Genomic DNA, 27,236 nt, shown 5'->3' with positions numbered 1-27,236 from the left:
CCATCTCTGTTCAGTTCCTTACGTTCCAGTATCTGTCTGCACTGCAAAATCAAACAGGCCACCACAGTCAGGAATGCTCCTGACAGTGCCAAAAAGCAGCAGGACAGAAAACGAAACTTTTCTTTAAAGCCAGGGTCCCGCTGTAAGTTTTGTGCAACAGCTCTGTTCTGTCTGTCTGCAGCCCATAGCACAGGCATGGTCTCCATGGTCTTGAATTTAAATTCAAGATAGCATTCAGTTTGTTTCCAGATGACATAGAGATGAATAACACATTGTCAGGGCTGGTGCTTAAATTTTTCTGAATATTAATCACATAAGTTATCTACTACTTTTGACTAAATGTCAAAACACTCATTTTACTATCCTCTAGGTTTAAGTGACATCATCAACTATCATCAAGTTGGTTCAAATAGAAAAACATACATAAAAATTCAAATATAGTACCTCTGCTCATTAACGTAACTCAACAATTTTGTTGAAAATTTTAAAAATAATATTCGCAAGGTGACACATGAAAGACCAGTCCAAATTCTCCTTTGTTGATCTCTGGTTTAGAAGCTTTTGCATAGACTCTAGTCCAAAAAAATGAGACTTCTCATCAGCTTCCAAAAGTTGGACAAGAAAATCACTGCCAAAAAAAAAAAACAAACAAAAAAAAAAAACCCAAAAAACCTAGAGTTAATAATAAGAACTCTTAGTCAATAGGCAATTGTAGTAGGGGGGCCAAGATACATTTACAAGCCTTGCTGAAAATGTGGTCAATATTTGAAACAGAAACCAGAATGTGTACCACATGTGTAACACAAACTGGAAAAACAAGCTAATATTTTTCCTACTCTACTAATATTTTCCCCCCTCTACTAGTATTTTCCATTTCTACTATCCTGGCATTATTTGTGTCAATAAAAGATGATGGAAAGTTAATTTGAAATGGCATGGAGGTTTCTACAGAATTACAAATATATCTTGTCCATCCATCATCATCACAGTGTCCTGGGCAGGATAATTTAAATTCTTCTCTTTGTGCCATTGATTAGAATCAGTTGAGCAAGTATTGCCATTACTACTGAACTTGACTGCCACTCAAGGGGAAAAAAATTTGGTAGGGTTTTTTGGGAAAGCCAATTAGGAGGTGAGTAGTTTTCTAATGTTCACCATGAAAAGGGGTATCCCAACAAACTGACTTCTTTTTGTGCCAAGAAACATCTGTGAATCCTAGTAATTTCTATTGTGTCAGAAGCTGTACCATAAAGGGAAAAGGCATTAGTATAATTAGGGCAAAAGAATGAGAGGAAAAAAAAAAAAGCAATGGAAATGTTACTCATAAACTTAGTTCAGCACTTGGAGGCACACATTATTGTAACTCTTTAGTTGAGAACTTAGACCCAAGACAATGAAATAACTGGAAGTGCACGTGTTTCTCCAAACTCTGTCAAGCAGGCCAGGTATGCCATATGGGCACATCCTTAAATAAATGTGTTCTAGATACCTTTGGGAAGTCAGCAAATATTTGGGGAGTCTCAGCAAAGAGGAAGAAGCACTCGAAGCTCTTGGAAAGACTGAGGGACAGTTGTATTTGCCTTCTGCCTCACACAATAAGCAGGAGCTCAGCCTGAAGGAACTCAAGAGGAGCTCTCTAGAAGACACTGCTAATCAGCCACCCAACAGCAAATTCAAAACTATACTCACACATACTTTTTTTCCTTCCTGCATTTGTATGTTCTGTCCAAAGGTTCCAGGGGAGGTAGATAAGTGGGAGACAAACACACATATCAGGGTTTGGACAGAGTAGAGGTGGAATATTCAAGGGGATTTTTCTGGAGGCAATTACCAGAAGTTCACACAGGAGCAACAAGGACAACCAAATACATGGGAATACTTTAAGCCCCTGAAATAACCAAGTAAATTAAGTAAATTAGAACTCTTTGGTCTCCAATAGAAACAATTTAGTCTCTAGGAGATGTCTGTAAACTTTGAGTCACATGGACCTAGTAGATAGAGATCAGCTATTTTCTGTTTCTTCCAGTTACAGGAAGTGGGAGACATAAAATGAATCTAGTAGGAACCTTTTGATAGTTTACAAAGTAGGGTGCTGGAACAGATGGAGTTTTGTGAGGGTTTTTTTATCAAATGCACCACTCTTCCTACTCTTGGGAATCATATGAAGAAGAAGATAGCTTCCCATTAGCAGGTCAAGGTTTCTTAGAATAGAAAATATCTCTCTCATTTGTTCTTTAAAAATCACTTCTATGATCTTTTTACTTCAGTTCATCTGCCTCCACCTGTACATGGTGGCTCAGCATGTTACCTCCTATTTCTCCCCCACTTTTTGTTCTTCCGAAGCCTTTTCAGAAGTGGTCCTCATCTCACCTCTTCTCTCACTTGCAAATGACCAAGTGCAGACAAAGGCTGAAATAACTTGTACAGTTTTTCTCTGAGATTTTTGTTGCAAGATTTGGGTCTTTTAAAATACTGGATCAAGATGTTAACTCTTCCAAAATGTTATTCTTCAGTGCGTTGCAGTACTGCAGATAATTGTAATTTCTCTTGGTCAGATAAAGGCTATGGTCCACCACATAAAATAACCTGGGAGTCATGTGGAGGTGGATAGCAAGGAAACAGAGAACAGTAAAGGAATGTTCTGTAGTTCAAGATATAATGTGCTGTAGCTACTGGGACATGACATCCAGAAAATTGCATAAACCAACTGTTCACGTAGATAAGGACAGATATCAAATCTGAGAGCGTTCAGCAAATTTCAGGTATTTTAATGCTCATTAATACCCCTGCATACCATAACTAAGTACCTCTGATCCCACAGTACCTTACACACAATGGCTGGCAATTGTTCTGTCTCATGGAAAAAACACATGGGAGTGTGACGAAAATGAGTTGCTGAGGGAATTGAGAAGTGGAAAGGAACTCCTCCTGTGCTATTCCCTCTGCAGATTTTTTCCAAATGTTTTAATCAGGGACTAAAAGCTCTGCTATTTAAAAAAAGTTCTTTCTCTCTGCTGCTCAGCTCTCCCTCCCCACCCCCAAGTAGAAGTAAAATGTCATGAACACAACTGGCAAAAAAAGCATTTGGAAAGCACACCAACAGCATGAGAGGGAAGGTAATTATATTCATTCAGATGAAAACCAAACTTAATGTTTCTCTGGATGGTGTCAGGGAGCTTCTAAGAGGTGAAAAGCTGTGAGCTCTCTAGCAAAAATAATTTAAGTATCCATTTTTTAAAATAACCAATAATTCTGTAGACAAGCACGGCTGATTCCTAAAACCAGAACAGATCAGTGAAATCCACAACAGCTTTGGGACCACTTACCTATTCTTGTCCCAACACCTCAGCTCTAATTATGTACTTTCTCATTACCTGATATTCCCCCTGCACAACAATATTTATGTTGTCCTATAGGAAAAAAATCAAGTTTTCATTATTTTTCTCCTTTATGTCCAATAAATTTACCTTTTAAAGTTTTTCTGCTCTCCTCATTATAAGTGAAAAATATGAGGTGTTTCAGTCTTACTTTCTTTCCCTCTTTTAATTTCTTTTCCAAAACAATTGGAACAGTACGCACATCCTCGCTACCTCAGTGAAGGGCATGCCAGGTAAGGAGGCTCCCAGTTTGTTATGGCTGTGTCTAAACTGATACACAGGTTCATGTCACCATGTGAGCCTGGTTCCCATGCTTATCCAAACTGGGACACCATTGCCTGGTGCTGTGGCTTCTGACCTCTGCAGCTGGAGAAGATGGGGAAAAAAAGCATGGAAAGTAAGGCAAGATACAAAATATTAAGACATGAGCAAAGTTTGCACCCATACTTAGGAGCTTTGAGCTGTCCTAGGTTTCCTAACTTATGTTCAACCTATGGCCTTTCAGTAAGAATGATTTTTTGGAAGTGTAAAAGAAATTCCAGTATTCCACTTTCCTCATTTTTAGAAGTGTGTATGTTACAAATGGTAATGTAGTCTATTATTAAAGAAAATTAAGTTCAGGGCACAGTCAACAATTATGTTCTCAAAAAAAAACCAAAACCACTGGGATACATCTAAGAGATACTTAGAAAAAGATACTTTTAAAAATAAGGAATTCACATGTAAAATCTGCCTAGACCCTCAGTCTGAAACATCCCCTTTGGATACACCAGCTTCACTGTCTCATGAAACTATGCAGAAAAAGAAATAACAGCTTTTCCCAGAGCTTCTGGAAGTAGTTGCAGTGAACTCCAAAGCTCCCACTTCTACACTATACTCACTTGTAGATGCTGCTCCTGTGAGTTCACACTCATAGCTCCTTAAAATGAGGTTCTCAAATCTGAACGTTTTGTACAGGACTTAGCAAGCACTTAACAGGGGACAGACACTATATAAATTACATATATATTGATTTTATTTTTTTTTTTAGTTAAAGAAAAAAGGAATCTAAAATATGTGAGCAATTAACATAAAAGACAGTGGAACCTACATTTAGTCCAGAAGGAAACTCACAGTTTTGAAAAGAGTGAATTTGAAAAAGGGAGATTAAAGATCTGCTTTTCTTGAATATACTGCTGATATTTTATAGGGAACCCTTACTACTGCATAGGACTGTATCCCACACTGCACAATAAACAGGATCCCAAAGTCTCGTCTCCTGAAATTCTAGTATCTGTATCTGTAAAAATGTCATCCACATGTCTGAAATGGCCTTACATGGTCAAAATGCTGCAGGAAACATTTATTGCTGTATCCAGCTGAAGGTGAACGGACACCATCAATCATCTCTATCTCCTGGAGGTAAACTCTGTCATCTACTCTTCACTTATGTTTCCTCCTTAATTTTACTTCTGAATACATAACAGAAACTGTACTCACTCTTCTGTGGTAGAACATATTATTTAAGAGGGCACAGTGTGCATAACGTTCATGCAAAAGTCAAGAAATAAGCAGTTATATTGATCATATATCAGGCATCTCTTTGGGCATGCATATAGCACTAAAAACTGAGAACAGCAGTATAGGTCAACAGTCAGTATTTTTACTGCCCAGGCAATATGATTTGTTTTGCTCTCAGGCAGGAGATTAATAGAATTTTTCTCAACACAAAATAAAAATAGTAAATAATTTAAAAGAAACAGCATTGTTACTGCCCCCTGTCCACCTAACTTACATATTTATGTTGTCAGTATTGTTTTTCGTGCACAAAACAAGTGAAATCCATGCTCTTCATCCTATTTACCATAAGCAGGTTTAGTTGGAAAATGAGAACCAATAATTATGGTTATACATTAGACCTCTCTCTGAAAATTCTGCTGTGGGTAAAATACCCACATTTTTTGCTGGTTTCAGATTTGCAAGAACAAATCCACAGTCAGCAAAATTCTGGAGACAATTAAGCCTAACTGTATTTTTTTTCAGTTAATTATGATTCTGATTTAAAGGCTTTGTTCACATGACTGTACCTTTGGGTACAGAGTTATGGTTCTGATTTGATGTTGGTATTACAGCAAAATGTGCCTGAATTTCAAGGCATATACTAATTTGCACCTCAGTATATCAGATCAGAATCAGACCTTAAACAGACAATGATTTTCAGGAAAGTATCTGCAAAGAAAACTCCAAAACTGCGTTTTGTGGAAGGCACCTGAGGGTAGGTAAGCCAAAGTACTGTGAAATATACTCAGACCAACTAATGAATGGGGACAATAAATTCCATTTTTAAAAATTATTTTGTACCTTGAACTTGCCAAATTAGGAGGATGGGATGGGAGCTGGAATCCAACAGTGGACAGAGAGTATGAGCTCTTTGCTTCTGTGTCTGCCTGTGCAGGCTGAATGTTCTGAAGAACAATGCTCTGCTAAGCCTCCTCTTCCTCTGGGGAACAATGGGACTTAAAGTCTATTTATTTAAAGAGAATCCACACCATAGAGTTACCACACAAAACAATACACAGAACAGCATTTTCCAAAGAGATGTTCTAGGTTGCCTAAATACAACCATGGAAAGAACAGATGTGTCCTACCAAATCAAAACAGTTTTTCTTTTCTTTAAGTTCTGCAGCTCAGGCAAGACTGTGATCCAGGGGAGACTACCACAGCAGGACCTTGAAAATGAGTTTGTAGGGGGTTTATTTTAGTCAAATTATTGTAAGAAAAAATTACCATTTCTTATACTGTATTTCAAATGTCTTCAGAATAGTAATGATACAGTTAGCAGCACCTCATGGCCAACCCAAAGATAAAAAAATAAGCTCTTTTTAGTTGAGATTAAAAATAATCTCTGGGCATTCACAGCCCAGAAAGTCAGTCATATCCTGGGCTGCACCAACAGAAGTGTGACCAGCAGGTAGAGGGAGGTGATTCTGCCCATCTACTCCAGACTCATGAGGCCCCACCTGGAGTGCTCCAGTGCATCCAGCTCTGGGGACCCCGGCATAAGAAGGACATGGACCTGTTGGAACAAGACCAGAGGAGGGTCATGAAAATGGTCAGAGGACTGGAGCACCTCTCCTGTGAGGAAAGGCTGTGAGAGCTGGGGCTGTTCAGCCTGGAGAAGAGAAAACTCCAAGGAGACCCCGTTGCCACCTCTCAGTACTTAGAGGGAGCTTATAGGAAAGATGGGGACAAACATTTAGCAGGGCCTGTAGCAATAGGACAATGGGAATTGGTCTTAAACTAAAAGAGGGTTGATTTAGACGAGATAGATGAAAGAAATCTTCTACAATGAGAGCACTGAAACACTGGAACAATGTCCTGGAAGAGCTCTGGTTGCCCAGAACTCCATCTAACCTGACCCTGAAGGATTCCAGGGATGTATCATCTACCACCTCTCGGGGCAATCTGAACTAGTGAAAGATGTCCCTCTGGGGACATTGAAGTGGATGGCTTTTAAAGTTTCCTTCCAACCCAAACTATTCTAAATTACTTTAGCAGGCCTAATGAAAAACTCTTTGACTTACTCCACTGTACTCCTACCAAGATTACCACCAGATGCTACTCTGAGGCTGCAGTGCAGTCACACAGCCAAACCCTGCTGTGGCCGCACTAGTGGCCACCCGCTGCCACGGCAGTCAGTTGTGCTTCTGCTCCTCCAGATGTGCAGCCTCTGCTCAGGGACTGGCACATCTCTGCCACAGCAAGACAATTCCAGGAGCACAGAGGGGGGAAAAAAACCACTTCTTCATTTTTTCCCCCAGGACTAATTGACAGCTTATCAGGTTGTGATTTGGCTGTTGCAGAGCCTCTGCAGCAGAGGGAAGGGGAAGGAATGGCTGGGTTTTTGGTACCTGCCTGCTACCTCGAGTCTGTTGTCTCCCTGTGCACTGGGAGAAGTTGTCTGAAACCAATTTATCCCAGGTGTGTATTCCAAGGAGTGCACCTTGGGTTTTCCTCAGCAGAATTTGGTGCCTTGATCAGTCCCAACTGCCAGATTCCTCTCCAGACCTATGTCAATGAAACAATCTCTAATGAGTATTTCAGAACCAAAGAGAGTATGATGCTTATTTTCAAATAAGTACTTTCCTGAAATTGCAAAACCAAAGGAAAATTTAACCTTGGTACTAACCATCACCCTGTGGGGCTTTTAAGCAAAGGGATTTTATTATGCTTGATGTCTGAAGAAGCTGTAAGTCCCTCTTTACCTAGTGAACAAGACTGGCATGATAGGGCCTACAGAAAAAATAGCCTCTATTCATTAAATAGGTTGATGTTAGGCAAACAATAACTATTATATGGCAAGAAAGAGAAGACATTTAATTAGGTACATTTTATTAATAACTCTGTCTTTTTTGTCACAGCTCAGTTCCATATTTTAAGGAAAATAAACTTTGGGAAATAAACCTTTTTCACCTTTCAGGGAAATAATACTTGAACTGTATAGCCCAGACAGCCAAAAACATGCTCTGCCCAAAATTTACACCAAATAACAGGAGTCACTGTGCAAGCACAATGCCAAGTCTGGGCTGGTAACTCAGATCTCTGTGCAGAATGAGCTTGTGTCCTTGCCAGTAACACACAGTGTAAACATACCCAGCAGCCCAAAGACAGCACAGCATGTCCTTATCCAGCTCCTTTATCAACAGGCTGGATCCCTGATCCATCTGCCTGTGCTAACAACAATGGTAAAAAATGTAAATGGAGATCATTAATAGAACATAAAATCTAAGTAATTTGCTTTTCCATGTAAAAAATCAAACAGTTTCACCTTCTGTTTTTTCAGCTCAGGTTCTTTTATTTTGCTTTTACCAGAAGCAGCTCTCTTAGTTTTGAAATAGTCAAACATGTAGTCATGTTTTGACATGACCAAAAAAAAAAGCTTCAGAGGAAATCAAAGAATCTTTTGTAAAAGATAAATAAATGTAAAAGGATAAAACCTTTTGTATTCACTATCCAGCCACATAAAAATAATTCCTGATGTATTTTCCGAGGCCTAGCCTAGAATATAAGGTGAGATATTTAATTATGCATGTTTTGATCACTACGGGAAGGGTTTTTTCTGTTCAACACTAACTTGTCCTGGAGAGGGTGGTGATTCTCCCTCTGAAGCAGCTGCGAGGAGCAGGAAACACAGGAACAGAGGGCTCCAGACCTGTGTCCAGACCAGGTCTTGGGAGGAGCCCTGTCTGCTTGCCATGGGCTGTGCAGTGTCTGAGCACATTTTGTGTATCATATCTCTCAGAGGCCCCAGGCAAAGGGACATCATCTGGTCAGAGAATCATAGAACCATAGAATTGTTTCATTTATAAAAGACCTTGAAGATCACTGAGTCCAGCTGGTGACCTAACACAGCAGAGTCCACTACTGAGCCATGTTCCTAAGCACCACATCCATGTCTTTTAAAAACCCCCAGGAATGGCTGAGAATTGTGATTCAGCCATGTCTGTGGACAGCCTGTTCCATTGCCTGACAACTCTCTCAGTGAAGATTTTTTATCAATTTCTGTCAGACAGACACGTGACAAAGTTGCTGATCTACTCTTGCCAGGTGATTCTGGGCCAACACAGAGACAGAAATGTGGATATTTCAGGCTCAAAATGGGTGAGGGAGGACTCAGGGTCTTCAGCCTTTCCTCCTGTCTCCAGCATATGTTGTTTGCCGCGTGAAGTAGTTACACCTTTCAAGGCCTTCCATCTAGCCTCACCTGCCAAAAAAATCTCTGTCAAATTAGAAAGTAGGTGTCCAGTGAGTTCAGGTGCTTTTGCAGTTCAGAAGCAAGTTAAGAGGTGTCACAGACCTGGACACTACAAGACCATCAGTGCCCCGGCAGTGCCCACTCCCTCTACTCTTAGTTCTTATCCAGTGGATGGCATGCCACCCACCAGTGTGCTATTTTTTTTTCGTATGTTCATCACTTTTCATTGGACCTATCACCCCTTTTTCATAAGATAACTGGTGGTTTTCTTACTGTATGGTGAATGACGGGCAAAAAGGCATCTCAAAAGTCTGGTAGTCAGCACAGACTGCCCCTGTCTGACCAAGGTGCAGGACAATTTGTAATGATTAGCATGTATCATCCACAAGCATGAGAAAACAGTACAGAACCATAAAAAAATTGGTTATCTTAAGCCTCTGGGAGATACTGGAAAAGTGGAGTAAAGTCATTGCCATACATGTTAAGGAGTCAGTATAGAGTAGTGCTCAGGGTGAGTTAAGCCCTTACACCTCCCTTTTAAGAGGGGCAATCTCTCCAAATCCTATGAAAGGTCCATAGAGGAAGAATGGTAAGTGAAGGGCTCCATGGACCAGGAAAACCTGATTTTTTCTTCTGCTGAACAAAACTGTAAGAGTGAGAGCAAAACCCAGAGATTTCACCTTGTCACATGAGATCAGTCCTAACAATTTGCAGACAGTGAGACAGTGCCATGAGCCAGTTTAGGGTACAGAACAGCAGAGAATGACAGATGAACACTTTCCTCTGTGAAATCTGATCTTTCTGCATTGTTTGCCTTTAATCCAGTGACCATTATCTCTGCTGAAAAAATACATGTGAGCTTTTATGTGTGACAACTGCACTCGGGGTGGTCTTTGAATCAGAAGGCGTTTGGTCGCAGAGCCTGCAGCAAGTCACTGCCACTGCAGCCTGCACAGTTATATCAGGAAAAAAAAAGCATGCAGGAGAGGAAAAGCCTTCTCCTGGGTGGTTAAATGGGACAAGTCTGTCAAAACTGAGGAAAGAGCTTCCTAATACTCAGGTGTATTTACTGTGAAGTGACATTAGCTGAGGGAAGAGATGTACATTTTAAATGTTTATGCCACAAGTAATGGATCGGCCAGATTTCAGTTATCTTGTTAGAGCTAATGCAATACAGTCTTAATGGAGTAGTTAATAGCTGGCCAATAAAAATGCAAAATAACAATTCTGCTGAAATAGAAAATAATTTGAACAAACAAACAAAAAGACTAGGCAGAAGGGAAATGCAGGGATCTTACTGGGAGGACCAGTTTTACAGCAACCAATGGAAAAATTAACTATTAGGGTGGATGTAGCAACAAAAGTCCCTCTGGCTTTCTGGAAAATATTACTTTTTTTCAGGAGAAAAAAAAACTAGCACAAATTTCAAGCAAAAAACGGAGTAATTTTAAAATTAGCTGTTGTATAAAGAACTTTGCTTCTTACAAGACTAAATAAATGGGTGAACTTAAGGTAATATTTCTAAAGTTATAAAATTGCAGAGAGAGTATTTCTTTCTAAACTGCATGGCTGTAAAACACCAGATGCCATACAATGAAGTCATCTCAGACCAAGACTGGGATCTGTTGCCTGTGAGGAGCACACAGATGCTTGCTTTTAGCAGTGACGTCTTGCTCATAAAACAGGAACACCACGCGCTCTTCGCTGCATCCAAAACTTGTGTCCCCATTGCGTGTGGGATTTTGTTGTTTTAAGATTAATCATTACTCATGTAAAACTAGGAAGGGGGAGTTTTAAATTACAGTTTATGAAGAGAGAAGTAAGAGTTGTCTTATGTTATGTTAAGGATTAACTGAAGGAAATGTTGCCTCTTGGTTGAGCTTGGCAGCCAAAGAGGCCTCTGTTGTTTTGGCCGCACATTATCCTGATGTATGGCTAAGGTCACTCCTCTCTATTTCACAAAAGCAAAAATGGAAGCACAAAAAAGAGATATGTTTTTCATTTGAGACAGAAAAACCCCAAAATTCCACCATAAACACAAAGTATCACCTCATATATTGTGCTGCTTCTTGCACAATAAAAGTGTTTGGCAGCTTGTTCTTAGCCATGGAGCATGCCAACTCCATTTTCCATGAAACTTGATGTAATGATAGATGGTCACAAAAAAAGTACAATAAGAAAGAAGCTGCAGAAATACAGAGCCAACAATTTAAGGGGTTTTTAAAGCTCTACATTTGTGTGGTATTAATTGACACAGTGTATCAAGTGTCACTCAAAATGCAAATATTTTGCCCATTGCAGCTTTATTGACTGCAATAATTGCAAATGGAAATGAATTCACCCTATGAATTTATCCCAGTGTACAGTGTAAAAAATACAACTTAAATTGAAAGCATATAAAAGCAGAGAATGGGATATTAGCTGGATTTTAAAAAATAAAATCAAAAATAAACACAACTCTCCATCTGGTTTCTGTATTTAGTGTTTAATGGACATGTACTGTTACTGCTAATTTAAAAAAAATCCCATTTGTTTGCGTTTTTGATAAATCCCATCAAAGCAGCTGTCCTTTTCCAGGAGAAAATGTAGAGCAAAGCAGAAGTTCAATACTGATCACAGATTTCATAATTCATGCATTCAAGATAGCATAAAACAATACAAACATTACACAATTTTTTCATCTGAGATTTCATCTCTTTGAGAGCATTTCAGTAAAATTGAGACACATCCTATCTACCTGCAAAAAACTCAGCAAAATCAAATAGACCAACCAACCTTCCCTAGCTCAGCATTTCACCTTTAGATGGGAGTAAGCACACAGAAGCTCTGTCTCATAAAAACACTGGGTGCTACAGCAGCAGCAGGAGATTTTTTTTAGTGAAAATGCTGCTTGGGGGACATATCTTGGCAAGCAGCAGCTCCCTGATGGAAATAGCATTTGGCATCAAAAAGTTCTCTCCCAGAAGCCCTGTGTACTTAGTTTTCTCAGCTGTCTTTTTTCAAAGAACCTTTCCTTTTGCTGGCTGTGCAGGTGCTGAGCTGAGATTACAGCTTGCTGTATAAAAACCTGCTCCTTTTCCTCATACCTGCTCTCAGTTCCCACCTCTCTTGTGCTTCACTGTCCTCATCTTTCCTCCTAAGCATCCTGCTGGACCGTTCTAGGTAGGGATTGAGGTATTCTCCTGCTGGCTCAGCACATAATTCCTGATATTTGCTGTTCTGTGACTGCAGTGTAATTAGGCAATAGCAGTTTCAGCTCTAAACAGGTCTTTTGGACAGTGGGCCCAGACAGTATGATAAATAGCAATCTCATCAGGTGAAAATAAGCCCAACAATTTTTTGCTGTTACAAATGTTTCCAATTTAGGGATTTGGTTTCAGTTGGACAGAAGGGAAGAAATGCTGATGGGATGATTTGTTTAAGGAGCTAGCAGCTCTCTTCAGCATTTCTTTAATTTTTGTGAGTTATTTGATCAAGAGAGATCTTAAATCATACTTAGGAAATTTTCATCAAGAATCAACAGACAAAGCTCTGTTTTGTAATATGTTGAGTAGATGGGAACAATGCTGAGAAATAACTGATACCTGAGCACCAGACTCCACTGACACCCTCTGAACTTGGTATCCTATTCTGCTGGATCCCTCTGGATTTTGTTGGTGTCTTTCCTTGGGTTTAGTGGTTTTCTCTGTGTGGGAGCTGGAAATAGGGATCAAAAAAGAGGAGGAAGCAAGAGGTCATAAACAATAGCTCTGAGTGACATAACCTACCCTGGTCATTTCAGTCCAGTGTAACACATCCTGGATGAAGTTTATAGCAATGTCCCTTTTCACTAAAAGTTAGAAGTATATTTTTATACCTTCACACAAATATGTGCATCATTATCCATGATACCTCAAACCTGGTAAGTCAAAGCAACACCTGCAAAGGGAACTGTCTTTCATACAGAAAGTATGAACAGCATGATGTCATGCAGTCAGGTAGACTAAACAATCTGTCTTTTTCAGATAAAAACTATAAAACCTTAAGAAACATTTACTGTATCAGGTATGTGATGAAAATTACAGTAATAAATCTGACATGATTTAGAAACTGTGTTCCCAGGACAATTACAGAATGCCCTAGGCATTTGCTGTCTGCCTGCTCTTAGGCAGAACATGTTTACATCATGTTTCATAAATCCAACTTCTGCAGCAGGGGGTGGTTTATTCTGAGAGCACAGCAGTGAATTCTCTAAACAAAATGAATGATGTAAACCTCAAAGGGCGAGTTTGGTATCTCAGTGACAAAGACACAACATTCAAAGGAGATCTCTGCATTTGTGGTTTCTTGTAGTTTAGCAAATTATGTTCCAGATTGATGTTAAACAAATAATCAGTGTGGTAATGCTTTTTAACAATCAAGTAATAAACAAATGTAATAGCATGTCTCAAGAAATCAACTGTAAGTTGTTTTAACAGTGCATAAAACATCTGCTTATTACCACAGATCTCCAGCATGGAGAGTGGCACTGGTGGAACTTGCTGTGTGTTGTCAGGGCCCTGAGTCTGTCCTAGCAGCCCCTCACCACCCTGCCTTCTTCCAACAGAAGAGCCAAAATCATCCTGTCACATTCAGTGGCCGAGCCATGACTCAGTTGTAGCCACGCCTTGACCTTTGAGAACACAGAGTCCCTGCTGTGCCAGTCGAGAGTTTGGGAGAGCAGCCAAGGCACTGCAGGGAGGTTTACAACAACAAAATCAGAATCCAGCCAAACACGAATGCTCCTTCATTTGATGGAAAGGTGATTACTGGGCAAATAGGTGAAATTTTCACAAGTTTCAGTTCAGAGCATTAAACCTTTTTTTATCTCTGTGGAGGTAAAAACCTTACCATCCAATAACAGCTCTGGCTTTCCTGTTTAGCAGAGCTCCCCAAAAGTCAATTTTGTTTCTTTTCTTGGTAGCATAAAGGAATCCCAAACCCTACTGCCTTATTTCTCTGCTTAAAGAATATTTTTCAAGTCATACTTTTCCTTCAAGCTTATAGCTTTGTTGTCCCTTTAGATAAAATAAAGAACACTGCCGTCTGATTTTCTGATATTTACCTATTGAATTTCTGGGGGAAAACACAGACATTAATTCAGGAACCTGCATAATTCTGAGCAGTATTGGCTAAGAGGAATCATGTGTTGAACAGATGATAGTAAACAAAATGTTTTCTCCAGAAGTTACTTAATTCTCCAAAGTGAATGAAACCATAATGCATGTTAATTCATCTTAATTCATGTTGTGATGAGAATTTCCTAACCTCACTCCACATTTCTACACAAATATTTGTATTATTTAGCTATAAACTGAGTTCATTAAATGAAATAAGGAAAAAAAGACACTCTGTACTCCATTTTACAAACATTTCTCCATAAGTTAAGTCATATTGGTAGCAGATTTTGAACCCAGCTAAGTCCAAAGCACTAGAAATAGTAAGATAAACTATTTAAGGGTCACTTTTTGTGTGTTTTTAATTGGCAAGAAGTAACTTCAACCTTTTGTTTAAGAAAAAAAAAAAGGAAAAAAACAATTTAGGTATGTTGGTGATGAGAATACCTCCCATTAAATTGTAAATGTTTTATGGTGTACTTTTGGGATATCAATCACAGGACCCACAAGCAAAGAGTCAGTGAAGGAAAGAGTCTTCCAGGCGTGACACATCTGGTTCTTTGGCAGCCTAAACAGACTTTATATTGCCAGCTTTAAATTGGGCCTTTGAGTTTGCCACGTGCTTTATCTGTTGATGGGATGTCTGCACTGCCATCTGTTCCTGGTTGCAGCAGCTTTAACATTTAATATTTAGGTTTATTCCCCTCCCTTCTCTCTCTTCAGATGATCTCTATGCAGGAAGGCTTCACACTCAGTCCTTGTGCTTAGGGCTTATGGCCTTGCTCTTCTAAGCCTCTAAATATTCTGCATTTCTGATCAGGACTTGGACAAATATGCAGTACTACAAGAGCTGTGACCCTGCATCACCAACAGTTCTACACTCAAAGGCATTGAAAAGCATCAATTAAAAGATTTCCATCTGCACAAGACTCTTGATGCATCCATTGACTGGTCAGAAGCTTCTCAATTGCTTTCTTTACTAAACTAAGGCTCTATTATCAAAAACCCAGTACTAGAGGAAGTCAGCTGTAAACTGTATTTGTCAGTTATGAAAATGAATCTAGAATCAAATGAGTATGTCCTCACAGATTGCAAATGGGCCCATTTGTGTATATCTTGATTTAATGTGTTCTTCAGAGAAGCACCTTACTGCTTTTAGAAGTAGGTAGAATTGGCTGTTAGGGAAAAAAGAGCCTTGATTATCTCCTGGTTGCTGAGTCCTAATAAAACATAAAATTCCTTGAAAGGAGTATCTGTTGTTTCCAAATTAGATGATATTGGAAATAGATGAATTTAAATAGTTTGCTCTTAGTCTGTTCCATTTCTGGACTGGTTACAACATCCTGGTACACTTGCCCCTACATTTGATTCTTCAGTCTGTATATAAAATACTTCTGCAGTTATGGAGTCAGTTATATATCATGCTAATCTTAAGAATTACTTTTTTTTTCTGCTCAGACCATGTAATCAAAGGCAACAGAAATATCATGGAAAATAAGTTTCCACTGTGAATCTATATACTCAAAGCCAGCAGGTGAATAGACTAATGCTTTTGTTTTTCAGTATCCATAATTTCTTAAACTTCTCTTGGGAGTCTGCACAAACTGAACATTTAAAGTCAGCAGTGACTGGGAAAACAGAGGATTGCAGATGTCAGCTCTCAGTGACTCCAGGTGCTACTTGTCACAGGTGCCACTGCAGGTGTTATGCTAAGTGACAGTCAAGTGTTTTCATACAAATGTCTTCTAAGCAGCCTTCCCCCTCACTGCCTCCATCTTCCTCATTGCACTCCCTGTTCCTGTGATGCTGGTGTTCCCATTTCTCTTCCAATTTAGTGTTTTTAGTGTTTATTTAGAAATTGTTACTGCCATCAAACCTCAGACCAGCAGTGGGCACAGAATGGATTATCAATCCAATATAAAAAGTCATTGTAGTGTGGAATTACTAAATATGCTGTTAATCTAATTTGAAGTTTAATAAAATATTTTCACTTATGAAATTAGTATCAGAGAGCATAAATAAAAGAGTTCTGCTTCTTCTCTTTTTTCCACTGTGAACAGTAACGTGACAAGGGAATTCAGCATTTTCATTCAAGGGAATGCAGGCAAATTCTACTTTGCCCTTCAGAGGATTCCCAAAGGCAAGTTTTAGGTGTTACTTATTAAGTATAAGCCTGAAGGAGAAGTATAGAATCAGGAATCTCTTCATTTTCACATCCAAAGTAAAAGCAAATGGCAAGCTAGCAGCCACCCTGCCCTGCTCCCTAAGGCAGCCATGGATCTGGTGTATTTCTGTATTATACTGTATTTATCTGGTCATGTGTGAGAACATGGTCACTTATAACAGTGACAACATTGACAACAGTGCACCAGGACAGTGCACTTACTGCTGTGGCAGCTGTATCAAGCTCTAGCAGCTTAACAGGCTTCCTGTAGGCAAATAGCACCCAAAATATTCATCTACCCAGGGAATTAGGCATCTGTTAACTTTATCTGATAGGTTCTTTGTTAAACAGTTCATTCTCTTGGCAATTGACCTTCAAAATAAATGTGAAATGCAAACTTCAGAGAAGGAAAATGAGCCCCAGAAATCTATCAGGTCACTTAGTAAAATGCATCACTATTGGCTCAGACAGAATGCTTCCTAATTTAAGGCTGACATTTATATGTTACTCTAAAATAGCTAAACATGAATGCTGAAGAGACAAAAGAAGCTAGAAACATCAGAAATAGTAGTTAAACTTTTACATCACTTAATTTTAAAAGTTAGGTTAATGGCATGAGGTTCTAAAATCTGTAAGAACAGGGGATTTATGGGTTTGCAAAAGACATTTAGAAAGATATGTACATGTATAAATGAATCATTAAAATGTTTTATGGAGAGATTTTGAGGAAGAGTGCTCCGGTATCATTGACACTTGCTTAAAACTGTAATATTTCACATAAGAGTCTAATGTGGAGCTGAGAAAGATTATTTTACACATTTAAGTGTGTACTGACTTTGATAGCATTCAGATATCAATGCTTGTGTAACATAGTGCCCTTGTAGGCAGAAAACATGTGTCAAGTAGAGCTGGTAAAAACAAAAGTTACTCTGCATGTTTTTTGATTAAATTGGCCTTTGACAGAATAGAAATTTCTGTGAGGCTTTTTTCGTGCTTGTGCTGATGCAAAAAAAAAAAAGAGGCAGTTGAGATATTTAAAATATATTTTAATTTTTTTTCTGAAAGCTAAATAGATTAACTTTTTTTCTTACTGCTTCTCTGGGAATAAATAAATTTCATGAGTAGTTATTGACAAATTAGAATTTCTTTCAATAGTGACAAACGTTTGAGTGTGAAATTTCTCTCTCCAGAAGACAGGATAACTTGTAGCTCATGTGTTAATGACACAGATTTGAGTGGGGAAAAAATGTTTTCCACAAGCAGTGGTGGAGGATATAAATCCACCCTCTCAAACACATGGTCTTCTGTAGGAAAAATGGCTCTCCACGAATTTATCTTTAAAGTAAATTTAAAGTACTTTTGGTTAAATTTAAATCTAAGCAGAGGCCTATTTATAAGTCTTGGCATTTTGAGTCAAAATAACCGCCCTCCCAGGTTCTCTGTGAGCAGGCAGTACTGTGCAAACTTTCTGATCAGACTGGACCACCTGGTGCTGAGGACCAGACATTCTCTACATTACATGGATCTGGCTGGGTTTTGCTTTGGTCTGGCTGATCTCATCCCACAGACTAAAAGCTGGTTTGTGTTTGAGGTGCATTGTATGTACCCCAAGAGCATCCCTCAGTTTGTGTTCAGTCAAATTCATGCACCCTCAGACTGGTCCAATGTGTGTCACAAACCCAGAGGCTGTGTCACAGTGAGAACCACATGTGTATGGGAAGGGACTCTCAGGTTCACTTCAGAAGTGCACTCCTGATCTGAATTAAAAGGTTTGTGTGGCTTCTATCCCTCTCCCAGCACTAGCACCTAAAGAATAAGGTGTCTGAAATACTGCAGCTGTTAAACAGCATGTGTGCAGCAAAGGTTTCTTCCTACTCTCCATCACTTATCCTTGATAAAGATACTGAGATTCTCCTGGAAGAGAATATGGAACTGCTATGTTTGTGATGTCTTGCTTCTGTAATTTGTGGGTATAACAGGGAGTAGTTCCATCCATCCATGATTCCTTTCTTTGCACATTTTTAAAAGTTTTGCTCAGCCATTGGCTCCTTTTTCAGAAGAATGCTTTCACATTGTAAGCAGATTTGTATTGCCTAAAAATGAAGTAATTACACCACACCCAACACAAAAATAGAAAAGCAGGAGCTCTCAGTATCAATTTCTTCCTTTAATTCATTTGCAAAGGTGTCTTTTGAACCCCTCCTTTATGGAAACCAAGATGTCAATAACAAGAAATACAAATTCTCCAATAACAAGAGTGGTTAATACCAGGCTTTCACTTATGAAATTACTATAAATGGAGTCATATTACCATGAGTGGGTTTAAGAAATGCAGGGCAAGTCCCAGCAGCCCTGGAGAGGTTTCTGAGACTGAGCTGAAGATTTAAGAGGAGGCACCTGCTTGTCTGCCCGTGGCAGCTTCCCTTGCAGTAAACTGAGCACAGCTGTCACAGCTCCTTGCTCAAGGGCAGAGGGGAAAACATCCCCTTCCACACCACACCGTGTTCATCTCCACACCACCTTGGATTTCTGGTTTACTGAAAAAAGGTGAACAGAATCCGTGAGGACAATTTCAAATGCTTCAGCAGCACACTGCTGTTCCTTGTGCAGGTGACACTGTCCAGCCAAGTATTCAGCTGGCTGTCACCTACCACAGGTATGTCCAGCTAACTCTGGGTGAGAACACTGTTCCAAAATGGAAATGCTCTGATAAAGATACTATGATAAGGATAACAACCTTTTGTCACATACTAACATTCAGAGAATCACAAAGCAATTTTATATTGCATATGCTTTCTGGAAACCCATCAAGAGTTATTTAAGGAATTTAAAGTGCTTGAGGCATGAAGTGAAGGCAAAGGGAATTGTCTTGCTTTAGGCATCCTGACAAAAACAGTTGCTGGGGGCAGGAAACTGTCTCTGGTCAGGGCAAGTGGGATTACTGCAGATATCTGAGGCTCCTGCAGTACAGCCCTTCATACAGCACCACTGAACACTTTGCTAACTCTGTAATGCAGTTGTTCATTTAATACTCATTTGTACTATGTGTTTCTTATTGCTCAAGACTGTACTCCTTGAGCTAAACTCAGAGTTTTCTGTTTACAAAAACAAGCAAAAAAATGCACTGATTTTCTCCTTTTTCTTTAACATTGTTCAGCAGTTCCTTGTTGTGCTGGAACTGCCTTACCCAAACTTCTACTTGACATCATTTTGGTGTGAATATTTTAATCTGCTGCTTGGATGCATTTACTGTGCTGTTTCCCAGTTGAATAGTAGTTTGGAAAAAAAGTTTGGAAATCTACTACTAAAGAAATATTTCATTATTATTTATTTTATATTTATGTTGTCTCTAATTATAATATTAGAAAGATTTATTAACACCATCTTTGCTGCTTCTGTAAAAAAAAATATTAAAAGCAGTTGATCTAGTGTACCTGTGTAATTTATTTTTCTGTACACCTGGCAAAGATTTAGAAAAGACTGGCTTAACTTCCAACATGTTTCCAAAATCAAAATGTGACAGATAAGCTAAATATGAATGGTGAGGTCTGAAAGTGACCTTGTTTTTTCTCCAGCAAACAGGCAGACCTGAGCAGCTTTAATTGTAGTGCTCACTACAAGCAGTTTATGCCTGTATTAACAGACTACAAAAAATATGTAATTACCATGTTGAGCACAACAATATGAGTCTGTTAGGAATGGACTACAAATTTGGATTATTCCAACATTCAGAGTGTAACCTAATAATTGCTAACCATCACTGATCTTGCTATGAGAAGTCAGGAGACCACAACTCATTTCATGCAGACCACATTAATGTGGTTGATTCCAACTCTAGAGCCCCTTTCTGCCACAGAGGAAGTTTCAAAATAAAACAGAACAGTGAAAACAAAAAAGAATCCTTAAAATACACTGTATTAAGGATGTTTAGGTGATGTAGTAAACTCCCTTCACTCTGCCATTAAGCCCAGACAGGAGATTTCACATGCTGCCTGAGTTATCTCCATGCTAATTTGGGCTATTGGTTGGATTTACCATTGGGTGGTTTGCATTGGAAGGGACCTTAAGGATCATCTGGTTCTGACCAGAAACGTTTTACTTTTCTCTCCATGCAGAATGGGAAAGTTTTCTGAATGTCACATAATTTCTCACTTGTCCACATTGTTGTCATTGTCCAGCTGTGTTTCAGGTGTAGACTTTTATTGCAAAGTGCTCCATCTCAGCCAGCCTTCTGGTACAATGGGGAGAACTTTGATATTGGCAGCTTTGTTGGGTATTACATCAACTCACCCTACAATCAGTATATTTTTAAATAGAACAAAAAAAAAAAAAAAGGCCATCAGAATTAAAAATGTTGCTGTGAGGACTGTACTGCAGAAAGATTTATTTGTCCATGTCCCCATAATGATCTTTGGATTTTTGGGTGATAAACATCCTGCAATGAACATTTTGCCCCAGCATCTGCAGAGCACAAATGTCAGCAGATAAGAAAATTCATGATCAGTTTATGCAAGCAGGTGCAACTCTGTTGACTTGAATAAAACAAAGTGTATTAACACCAAAAAAAAAAAAAAAAGAGAATGCCAAATGCTTTTGAAAGGTATTTTAAAGAATAGTTTATTATTTAAATATTTAATATAAATCCTTCTCCTTCCAGTCGTAAACACAGGTTGCCTTGAAGTTAAATATCAGCCTCTCAACACAGCTATAATTTATGGACAGCATTTATTCCTTGGTGAGGTATTTTACCTCCCTTTAGTTACATAAATAACCTCTCCAAGACCTGTTAATTTATTCATTGCCTGTTAATCCTTATTTGTCACCCTTATTTTAAAAATATACATTTATCTTCTGCTAATGAGAAACAGGAATAAAAATTATTCTCAGTTAGTTCAAGGAAGCATCAGAATGTGCAGAGTGTTTTGGTTAGTGTGCAAATCTCAAAATAAAGCACTCAAAGCAGTCATAGCCCTGGAATCAGAGAACAGCAAGTTTGGGAGGAAAAAAGGAGGAAAAAGGCAAGAAAACAGAAAGCCTTAATATATGTATAAGGTATTAATATAAAATATAAATAATAGAGTATAAAATGGAATAGAATATAAAATAGAATATATAGTATATAGAGAGAGAATGTAAAACAGCTTAACTGCATTGTGCTCTATACTGCATTGGTCCTTACAGAAATATTTCACTCTATAGATGATGAAGAGAGGTCTTCTAGGAGGTGATTTGTGTCTTTGTCAGTCTGAAGAGTGTTGAGATGCCCATCTCTCACTATGGGCTGTGTCAGGTGAGATGGCCTGGCATGATGTGGAACAGAGCTGTGCCTGTACCACAGGTGATGCAAGCACCTGCTAGGAAACAGATGTGCTTTGCCAAGACACGTGTTGTCATCATTTTTACAAAGTGCTCCCTCTCAGCCATTCAGAATTTGGTTTTGTGCCTGGTCTGTTAATGAACCCATGTTGGTAGAAAGGGCAATTTTTTTTTGTGTGCCCACAAACATCATCTCCCATGTGTCTTCAGACTGTCATAATACAACAAAATCATTCTGTCTATTCACAGCACCCTGGCAGAAGGTGTGGGAGGGTTGCAGCACTGCTCAGGGAAGACCTGTGGAATTGGCCTCCTTTTCAATTGGTTTGAAATTGTGACAAGCTCAATAGCTGCAGTTAAACTAAATTATTCTCTTAACCAAAAGCAGAATTTCCACTTTTTTGCTTAGGGAATTCTTACTGTGGCATGCTGTGAGGTCAGGGTATTAGCCAACTAAGAGGCACAGAAGTTTCTGTAGAATTCCAGGTTTTCCCACAAAAATAACTATTACCACTATAAAGAAGTAAATCACAAGCTTGCATTTCCAGATTTACTCAACACGTATCTCCAGCATCCCTGAAGTCAGAAGTGATTTTGTAGAGAACTGACACAGCTTTAATCTAGTGGAAAAAAATTATTTCTCAAGCAGCTTATAAAAATGGGAAAATAGAATTGCCTTAATCGCTGGTGCAGCTGCGTTATAGGAGCTGTCTTCAGAGAATAAATAATTTCATTGCCACTAAAATATTTATATCCCTTTTCAAGCCTTCAGTTTGGTTTTGTTTTTCAAATAGTATTCTACATTTGGTACGCTTTTGTTTTCTTCAGCACTCTAGGTATCATTTTTCAATGATAGGATAGCAGGTCAGTTTTGTGTAAGATACTCAGGACTGGTTTGAAGAACAAGAGGTAAAGACTTTGTTTTAAAAAATCCAACCTGGATTTTTTTCAGGTTGCATATATGTATATCACAACTAAGTTCAAAGATTCAGATCCATCAAATTATGCACAGCTATCTTGTTTGTGCATGTGGATGTGTTAAACTCTTCCTTCCCATCCGTGCCTTGCTGTTAAGTGAGACTGCGAACTTGCCATCGAGTATAAACATGTTTAAATGTAGTATCCTGACATTTTTTATCAAGATGTGTAGCTGAGTGAGTGCAAGAACTGTGATGTATGTATTACACCATCACTGGGGATTAAGGCTGTCCTTAATCTGACCCTGAGAAACCTTGTGCCAGGTTGGAACCTAAATTTTTGGCTGTGAAAATGCAGAAGGATGAAATGTAATATCCTGATGGGCCAGACAAATGCAAAGACGTTGGGAGTCTTGCACAGCCTTTATAAAGAGAGCCCCATGTGCAGCAAACTGAGTTTGGTTGGCTTTTACACCCCAGCTCCTAAATACAACTGACTGTGGGTGCATCTGAGAGGCCCCTGATAATATATAAAGTCACTTCACTTTTAAAATAATGGGGGAAAAAAAACCCAACAACAAACCCTTCACTTTGTCAGTCATTTCCCTGAAAAATAACTGAACAAAATTCAATGTGTTAAAGATGAAGATTATCAAAGCAAAAGCACTTCTACATACCCATTGTGATTATGTCCCCAGCTTTAAAATCAGTAATGAAGAAGATCCTTGTGGTGATCACATAAAAAAATTTTTGGCTTTTTTTTTTCAGTTTCCTGATATATACAAATGCCTCCCCACATTCAGATCCTGCAGGCAATTAGTGTACTGTTAATTTTACTGACGTGTAAGGTGACTTGTATATTCACATGCAGCTCCTAGATGTGGTTCCACATATATTTTCTGTCTTTATTCTTATCCATCTTATCTATGCTTTTGACAAAATATTGATAGAAGTGCTGCAAGCAATCATCTGAGGAGCTGCTGGTCTGTGAGCAGAGAGTGTGCCAGGGAGGGCTGGGAGTTCACTCCCAAACTGGCAGCATGGGCTCTCCAGAGGGGCTGGTTCCTCCCTTTGGGCAGATTATCAAGGAACTCATATGGTATGAGAAATAAATGGATGTAACCTCTGTTTTTCCAAACAAAAAGCCTCCAAAAAAAAAAAAAGTTACAGAGCCTGAAAACAGCTTCAATGTATCTATAAGCAAAAAGATTATAAATAGCATCCATAAAGCTGCTTGGAGCAGCTGATTAAGTGTTTTCCTTTTTGTGTGCTAAAATAGTCCCACCACAGAAGGTTTCTAAACCTTTTCTATAAATTCATCACCATGGAAAAGGGGTCCTTAGGAGAGAACAGTCTGTGAGTCATCATAAGCTTTCTTGTTGTAGTACTACATCTAGTTCCAAAGGGTTGTTTTGAACTCTCATGTAAAACAACACCCAAAAACCAACTGGCCTTTATCTGAAAATCATAAAAATGTGAACATTAAAAATCTGTTATACTTAGTAAAATAAAACTCCTTATTGCAGGCACATGCACACCTAATTTGTTTATACGTAACAGGAAATTGGATTGATATCTGTAAGGAAAGATGGGTCAGGAAATACACTGCAATTTGAAGTATATGTGGTGTAGAATTGTAGCTGCACTTTGCAGTGCATAATTCTTTAAAGTGAAACAAAAAAATATTCATGGAAATTACTTTTCTCTCCTTCTGCTTCACACATTTGGTTCCCATGTTCACTGAAAATGTAATTAAACAGTTTTATTTTCAGATTTATTCCAAAAGATTTTTTGAAAGTTGATTTAAAGAAAACCCATTGCATAACTAAGCATCCAAAAACACCTCCAATTTTTTCAAAACAAGTCACTGTACAACACCTGACAGTGCTAAAAGCAAAGTACATTTGTTAATATTTGCTACCCAACAGTGTGGGTTGCTTCCAGGGCATACCCAGACATTGCTCAGCAGTGTGCACCTTGCATCCTTTCTCAGGCAAAGGTGTTGAACACAGGGCAGTGGAGTCACCAGGATTCAGCTGGAAGGCAAGACACACCCAGGTTGTGCATTAAACTGGGAAATAGCCCCAGGTGCAGCTGTGCCTTTGCAGACTCACTGCCAGGTTTGTCTCACTGCTCTCTTTATTCAAGGCAGATGGTAGAAAGCAAAAGTGACACAATGTGCCAGGGGTCATGGAAACCAACCATCCAGCATTTTTAATTCAAGGACTCTACCATATATTTCTGCTTTATATGTATTTAATCTGTGCCTTTCCTGCAGTATCATTTCTCCTGGGAAGATCTCCTGTTTGAAGAGAAATTTGCAAATACCATTTGACCTCAGTCTAGGTGTGCAAGGTGCCCCTTTGCTGAGGGACTCTCATTGCTGTTCTGAGACACTCTACCTGGACACAAAGCATTGCATCTCAAGTCAGCACTGTCACCTTGCTCATGTCCCTGGGGGGACAATAAGAGAGCTGCCTGTGTGTCTGGGGGTCTCTAGCTGGTCAGAGTGACCCTGAGATGTGTTAGAAAGTCTCTTTTCCCGGCCCAGCGCTCAAAGAAGGAGTCAGAACTCTTCATTTCTCGGTCTCAAGGTTGTTTATTGTATCTTATCTATAAAATTCTTTCTCCTGGCCTGCCGAGGTCTGCTCAGCAGGTCAGACAGAGGCACTCTGCCTGCCCCTGGGGTGGTGTTATCTTTTTATACTAAAAACTATGTGTACAATATTTATAATTACTTTCCAATACCTATCATCTATGTTAGACAGTGAGCTTCTACTCTAAACCAATCTAAAAGTGCCAACATCACAGCAGAAGATGGAGGCCAAGAAGAAGAAGGAGAAAGGCTGGACACACCCAGATTCCTCCATCTTGCCCCCTGAACCCCCATTCTAAAAACCTCAAAAAATCTCTTTTTCACTCTGTGATAAATTCACCATCATTCTACTTAAACTTTCATGGCTTGTAATTCTTCACATAATAATTGTTTTTTCCAAAGGCTAAATCAAAAGCACAGGGGTCTTGTGCTCTGTGCCCAAGTCTCTGAGCCCCCTGGGCAGGGGCTTGAGTCTTCCAGGGCAGCCAGAGGAATTTCCTGGGTTCTGACACCCGTGAGACTCAGAGTTGTGGCAGTATTTAGCAGGTAGCATCATGTGCAATTGTTTCTGAGCTTAGTGCATGAAGATTTAAAATTTCTTCTTCAAAACAGCACCTTAAATTGATGGAGAGTTCAGCACCCACGTCTCTATTATGCTTCTCTGAGACAGAAATACCTAATTGTCCTGTAATGAAAAAAAAAAGCCTGCCTTTTCTCTTTCTTAACCTAGCAAGACTCCATGGAAATCAATGGAATTATGCCAGCCTGTTGCAGTAACACCAGCAAAAAGAGAATTTCCTTACAGGATTTTCCTCACTTTTTCCAGTAAATTTGCTGTATTCCCCAGCTTTGAAACCTACAGTTCCTGTCCTTTTGCAAAATTGTGGAGAGGCATTGTCCTTTATTTGAATAGTGACACTAAAAGTGTACTTTCCATGAATTAAAATATATAATCATTATGTGGAAGTGGACTAGGCAAGAAGTGATGATAAAATAGTTTGGGGAAACTTAGCATGCTACAGACATCTCATGCAGCAGTATTTCACACCATAACATTTTTTACTCCATAAATATTTTCATCTTTCTTGCTGTAACTTGCATAAATGAATAAATGCATAGAAAACACTAATGATAAGCCCTAAATTAAATCTAAGCTCACCATCTTGACATTTACTTTTTAAAATATGTATGAGGCAATTCCTCTGATCTTTTTTTTATACACTTACAAACACATGCTTACAAGTTATTTGTGTTTCAGGGCCAAGTACAGTAATGAGTAAAGGCTTCATCCTCCTATTGCTGAAAGACTTTGTACAGTCATGAGGGCTTGAGGATCAAGGTTTTAAATTGAACTCAAGAGATTGCCTATCAGGAATAACCAGATCCTTCCAAACTTGGTCCCATTCAGCAGCAGGAATTGCTACATGCTCTTAACCCTCATTCTCTATGCTTTGAATGATCATTACCTACAAAAAAAATAAACTTTTTCTTTTTATTTCCAGTTATTTTCTGAAGCTATTTATTCCATAAAGATTCAAGATATGTTAGGAAAACTTGATGGACTTAATGGCTGAATTAAAAGAACTAGGGTGAAATGCAATAGTTCAAGATTAACATCATACATACAGGAATTTCTCTGTATTACTGCAAATCCTTTGGTTGGATCAAGGAGAAAAACCAGCAACATAGTATTCAGCCACAGGATGACTGTGATTTTCAGTGTGTTAGGACCATAAAATTGAGTTTGTATGAGAATTTTCAAAGGAATAACAGAGCTTACACAGTGCTTTTGGCCCATGCTTTTCAGGAGCAGAAAACCAGGAAGAGGTGCAGAGAAGAGCTATAGGGACATCTGATTAAATAATCTCCAGATATCGCATCAACAAAAATTCTTCTCTTACTCTATTAAATTATTTCTCCAAAGATGGAAATAATTTTGGATTGAATATATTACAAGCATTATATGTATTATAATAAGAGGAACAGAGTACAATTAG

At 38.8% G+C, this 27,236-nt stretch overlaps 1 protein-coding gene across 1 annotated transcript in view; it reads left to right on the top strand.

The window, feature by feature from the left end:
• The window catches only part of CPA6 (carboxypeptidase A6), an 82,982-nt gene that overhangs the window by 1,250 nt on the left and 54,496 nt on the right, over positions 1–27,236 (top strand). The gene's annotated exons all lie outside the window — the stretch shown is intronic.

The sequence above is a fragment of the Agelaius phoeniceus genome, chromosome 1, assembly GCF_051311805.1.
Source record: "Agelaius phoeniceus isolate bAgePho1 chromosome 1, bAgePho1.hap1, whole genome shotgun sequence".
Taxonomy (NCBI): Eukaryota; Metazoa; Chordata; class Aves; order Passeriformes; family Icteridae; genus Agelaius; species Agelaius phoeniceus.
Note: the sequence above shows the minus strand (reverse complement) of the source record. Positions and strands in the feature narration are given on the sequence as shown.